General features: G+C 51.0%; 1 protein-coding gene across 2 annotated transcripts in view; it reads right to left on the minus strand.

Moving 5' to 3' along the window:
- The window catches only part of STRBP (spermatid perinuclear RNA binding protein), a 192,335-nt gene extending 186,945 nt beyond the window's left edge, over positions 1-5,390 (minus strand). For both annotated transcript variants that reach the window (XM_075324113.1, XM_075324110.1), the window contains exon 1: positions 5,309-5,390. The gene's annotated coding sequence lies outside the window, so the exon portion shown is untranslated. The remainder of the gene's footprint in view (positions 1-5,308) is intronic.
- Positions 5,391-6,000: the final 610 nt, after the last annotated feature.

A 6,000-nucleotide genomic window follows, 5' to 3' on the forward strand; every position in this document is an offset into this window, starting at 1 on the left:
TGAGAATAAAGGATGACCGCACTCTGTCCGCTGTGAAGGATTTTCTTTTATTCAAACACGTGCATAGTAGAAAGCCGGAGGCACACTGTGAGCTGGCTCCTCAAGACTGGACTACGGCCGTTTCGCCCACAAATTGGGCTTCCACGGGTCCACTTGATGTGGACCCGTGGAAGCCCAATTTGTGGGCGAAACGGCCGTAGTCCAGTCTTGAGGAGCCAGCTCACAGTGTGCCTCCGGCTTTCTACTATGCACGTGTTTGAATAAAAGAAAATCCTTCACAGCGGACAGAGTGCGGTCATCCTTTATTCTCACCTTTATCTATGTGACAGCGTCTGCCTGCAGCCTATCACAGGCGCTGTCTGCGGGTCAGTATCGCGGTAGAAAAACAATAAAATACACAATTGGCGTAGGGTCTCCCCATATTATGATACCAAGCACAAATAAAGCATATGCTTCAGGCTTCAGCCCCCAATCATGCGCTCATCTTGGCTGTGTATCAAAATAGGGGGGACCGCATGCGGCTTTTTTTTTTTAAATAATTAAAAAAAACAAACATGCAATCCCTCCAAGTTTGATACCCAGGCCAAGATAAAGCCCGACAGCTGGGAGCTGGTATTCTCAGACAGGGGAGGCCCAGGGTTATTGGGCCACCATCCAGCCTAAAAATAGTAGCCTGCAACCACCCGAGATTGTCGCATCCTTTAGATGACAAACTCTGTTTTACCCGGCTCTTCCCGATTGCCTTGGTGTGGTGGCAATCGGAGCATTATAAGAGGTTAATGACAGCCCATAGCTGCCACTAAGCCTTAGATTAGCAATTGGGAGGGTCTAGGAGACCCTCCCCATTACTTATCGGTAAGGGAAAGTAAATAGACACAAACATTGAAAACATCCTTTATTTGGAATAAAATACAAAAAACACCCTCTTTCACCACTTAATTAACGCCCAAAACACCCCTGCAGGTCCAACGTAAGCCACACGAGGTCCCACGACGATTCCAGCTCTGCTACATCTGAACTGACAGCTGGAACATGACTGCCCACTGTGAGCTCCAGGCAGAGAATGAATGAGCTGCAGCGATTAGTGGTGACATCACTCAGCTTAGTTGCAGTCACAGCTGGAGTCCTCCACCTGTGACCGCAGGCAACCTGACCTCAAACTCTGTGAATTCACCTGCATATCCTTGCAGAAAACTGTTTTTTTCCCAAAAGATGCAGATTTGGTGCTGAAATTTTTACATCACATCCCTGCACCCATTCTATACCTCCTGGCAAAAAAAAAAAAATTGCATCACTACCGTATCATACCTCATGCAGTTTTGATGCATTTTTTTGTCAGGAGGTGTAGATTGAATGCATGAATATGGTGTAAAAGTGGCATCACTAAATTTGCATGCCTTGGCCCAAAAAATGCAAAGAAAACAGTTTTTCTTGGCCAAGAGATACAAATTTGGTGCTGAAATATGGTGCAAACATTTCGGCACCAAATTTGCACCTCATGGCAGAAAACTCCACAGAAATTGCATCAAAACTTTTTTTTTTCCCATTTTGGGGCCAAGAGATGCAAATATGGTGGTGCAGTTTTTACACTATATTCCTGCACCCAATCTACACCGAATATGATATGAGGCTTTTTTTATTTTATTTTTTTGCTAGGAGGTGTAGATTGGGTGTAGGAACATGGTGTAAACATTTCAAACACCAAATTTATATCTCTTGGCAAAAAAAAAAAAAAAAAAAAAAAGAAGACCTGCAGCGGATGCAGGTCTGTGAGCCTGAGTTTACGGAGGTCACAGGTGTAGGACCGAGGGAACCACCCGCTGTGCACGCAACTATAACCTGAGTGACTTCACCGCTGATTTCACGGCTCATTTATTCTCTGCCTGAGCCACACAGCATTCGGTCATGTGCTATGATCACGCGCTGTGACTTCAGATATGTAGCAAAGCTAGAAGCGTTGTGGGACCTTGTGTGGAATATGTCAGACATGCAAGAGTGTTTTGGGAATTAATGAAGAGGTGAAAGAGGGTGTTTTTTTTTTATTCATTTCAAATAAAGGATTTTTTCGGGGTGTGTGTGTGTGTTTATTTCCTCTCACTTACAGATTAGTAATGGTGAGGTCTCATAGGTCCTCCCCATTACTAATCTAGGGCTTACTGGCAGCTGTGCACTGTTATTAACCTCTTATAACCCTGATTGCAATCGGGATGAGCCAGGCAAAAATCGCCGGGTTTGTTGCATCCAATAGATGCAACAATCCTGGGTGGCTGCAGGTTGCTATTTTTAGGCTGGGGGTGGCCTAATAAGCATGAACCTCCCCAGCCTGATAATACCAGCTCCCAGCTGTTGGAGTGGAGTGGCTAAACAGTGTTACGGGATGCCGCTATGTCACACTATGAGCAGAGGGTATTGGGACAAGTCACAAGGAAAAAAAATAAATAAATAAATCCAATTGGGTCACATATCCCAAATGGCTGCAAAGTGACTGCATCCCCCCACATCAGGCGCAGGGCAAAAGTCACAGAACAGAGCAGCCTTCACCAAGGCCAAAGTAGGTAGCCCCCAACTCCAAAGAGGTTTCGGGACCTAAGACCACAACAAGCACTACACAACAGACAGGAGACCACAGAGACCCTTCCCATATTCCATAATTAATAATAATTAAGGATACTGAGATCCATAAAGATGAAGAAGAAGAAGAGCAGATGTCACTGGACACCTATCGCTACACAGCCCAGGAGCGGCGCACGCCGACATTATCCAGCCCAGGAGCGGCGCACGCCGACATTATCCAGCCCAGGAGCGGCGCACGCCGACATTATCCAGCCCAGGAGCGGCGCACGCCGACATTATCCAGCCCAGGAGCGGCGCACGCCGACATTATCCAGCCCAGGAGCGGCGCACGCCGACATTATCCAGCCCAGGAGCGGCGCACGCCGACATTATCCAGCCCAGGAGCGGCGCACGCCGACATTATCCAGCCCAGGAGCGGCGCACGCCGACATTATCCAGCCCAGGAGCTGCGCACGCCGACATTATCCAGCCCAGGAGCTGCGCACGCCGACATTATCCAGCCCAGGAGCTGCGCACGCCGACATTATCCAGCCCAGGAGCTGCGCACGCCGACATTATCCAGCCCAGGAGCTGCGCACGCCGACATTATCCAGCCCAGGAGCTGCGCACGCCGACATTATCCAGCCCAGGAGCTGCGCACGCCGACATTATCCAGCCCAGGAGCTGCGCACGCCGACATTATCCAGCCCAGGAGCTGCGCACGCCGACATTATCCAGCCCAGGAGCTGCGCACGCCGACATTATCCAGCCCAGGAGCTGCGCACGCCGACATTATCCAGCCCAGGAGCTGCGCACGCCGACATTATCCAGCCCAGGAGCTGCGCACGCCGACATTATCCAGCCCAGGAGCTGCGCACGCCGACATTATCCAGCCCAGGAGCTGCGCACGCCGACATTATCCAGCCCAGGAGCTGCGCACGCCGACATTATCCAGCCCAGGAGCGGCGCACGCCGACATTATCCAGCCCAGGAGCGGCGCACGCCGACATTATCCAGCCCAGGAGCTGCGCACGCCGACATTATCCAGCCCAGGACCTGTGTACGCTGACATTATACAGCACAGGACCTGTGTACGCTGACATTATACAGCACAGGACCTGTCTACGCTGACATTATACAGCACAGGACCTGTCTACGCTGACATTATACAGCACAGGACCTGTGTACGCTGACATTATACAGCACAGGACCTGTGTACGCTGACATTATACAGCACAGGACCTGTCTACGCTGACATTATACAGCACAGGACCTGTCTACGCTGACATTATACAGCACAGGACCTGTGTACGCTGACATTATACAGCACAGGACCTGTGTACGCTGACATTATACAGCACAGGACCTGTGTACGCTGACATTATACAGCACAGGACCTGTCTACGCTGACATTATACAGCACAGGACCTGTCTACACTGACATTATACAGCACAGGACCTGTCTACACTGACATTATACAGCACAGGACCTGTCTACACTGACATTATACAGCACAGGACCTGTCTACACTGACATTATACAGCACAGGACCTGTCTACACTGACATTATACAGCACAGGACCTGTCTACACTGACATTATACAGCACAGGACCTGTCTACACTGACATTATACAGCACAGGACCTGTCTACACTGACATTATACAGCACAGGACCTGTCTACACTGACATTATACAGCACAGGACCTGTCTACACTGAGATTATCCCGCACAGGACCTGCGTACACTGACATTATACAGCACAGGACCTGTGTACACTGACATTATACAGCACAGGACCTGTGTACACTGACATTATACAGCACAGGACCTGTGTACACTGACATTATACAGCACAGGACCTGTGTACACTGACATTATCCCGCACAGGACCTGCGTACACTGACATTATACAGCACAGGACCTGTCTACACTGACATTATACAGCACAGGACCTGTCTACACTGACATTATACAGCACAGGACCTGCGTACACTGACATTATACAGCCCAGGACCTGCGTACACTGACATTATACAGCCCAGGACCTGCGTACACTGACATTATCCCGCACAGGACCTGCGTACACTGACATTATCCCGCACAGGACCTGCGTACACTGACATTATACAGCACAGGACCTGCGTACACTGACATTATACAGCCCAGGACCTGCGTACACTGACATTATACAGCACAGGACCTGCGTACACTGACATTATACAGCACAGGACCTGTCTACACTGACATTATACAGCACAGGACCTGTGTACACTGACATTATACCGCACAGGACCTGTGTACACTGACATTATACAGCACAGGACCTGTGTACACTGACATTATACCGCACAGGACCTGTGTACACTGACATTATCCCGCACAGGACCTGTGTACACTGACAGTCGCGGCTGTGCACACGGGGCGGCAGTGCGGCATCCCCGGGCTCTCCAGTACGGGAGGGCTGAGCTCACACAATGGTCGCAGTAAGTTGTGCAGCGGACACTTCTGCCTCCTGCGCATCTCCCGCACACAGGACTGTGCAGGCTGCGGATGCGCGGAGGAGCCGCTGACAGCTCGCACTGCGCCGTCCCCGCTGCTGCCCCTCACACGGTGCCGGGACCGCCGCGGATGCCGCACTCCGGACAAGTGTGTGCACAGGTTACCCCCGTCCGCACGGCGCACACCCCCCCTCACAGGCTCAGCGCCCCCCTGTACCCCCCACCCCGGTGCCCGCCTCCCCCGCAATAGTTACCGGCTCCCGGTGATGCTCCGCCGCCTCCTCCTCCTTATCCTCTTCACACACCAAGCAGGGCGCGATCCCAGCGCCGAGCACGTGACTGCGCTAATTGCTCTGATTGGCCCCAAGCCTCCTGCAGCCCCGCCCCCTCCTCCTGCACCTGAGGGGAGCGCGCAGTGAGCGGGCAGGCACCTGAGCGGGGGGCGCGCCTGGCGGGCGAGCACGAGCCTGCACCTGAGGGAGCGCTGCCGGCGGCGGGAGGTATCCACCGGAATAACCGGCACCGGCAGAGAAACGAGGGCTCATTGCAGCATAAGCCTCCAGCCACACCGTGCTCAGGGTATAGGAGAGCTGTGTAGGGCTCTGCGTGACAAAACGTCACTGTATATATATATATATATATATATATATATATATATATATATATATATATATATATAGTATAGCAGAAAAGTGAGTACACCCCTCACATATTTGTAAATATCCTTTCATGGGACAACATTGAGGATCTGACCCTGTGATACAATGTACAGTGTCAGTGTGCAGCTTGTATAACAGTATAAATACGGTGCCCTCTAAATAACTCAACACACAACCATTAATGTCTAAACCACTGGCAACAAAAGTGAGTACACCCCTAAGTGAAAATGGCCAAATTGTGCCCAATTAGCCATTTTCCCTCCCCGGTGCCATGTCACTCATTAGTG

The sequence above is a fragment of the Anomaloglossus baeobatrachus genome, chromosome 9 (genome assembly GCF_048569485.1).
Source record: "Anomaloglossus baeobatrachus isolate aAnoBae1 chromosome 9, aAnoBae1.hap1, whole genome shotgun sequence".
In the NCBI taxonomy this organism is placed as follows: domain Eukaryota; kingdom Metazoa; phylum Chordata; class Amphibia; order Anura; family Aromobatidae; genus Anomaloglossus; species Anomaloglossus baeobatrachus.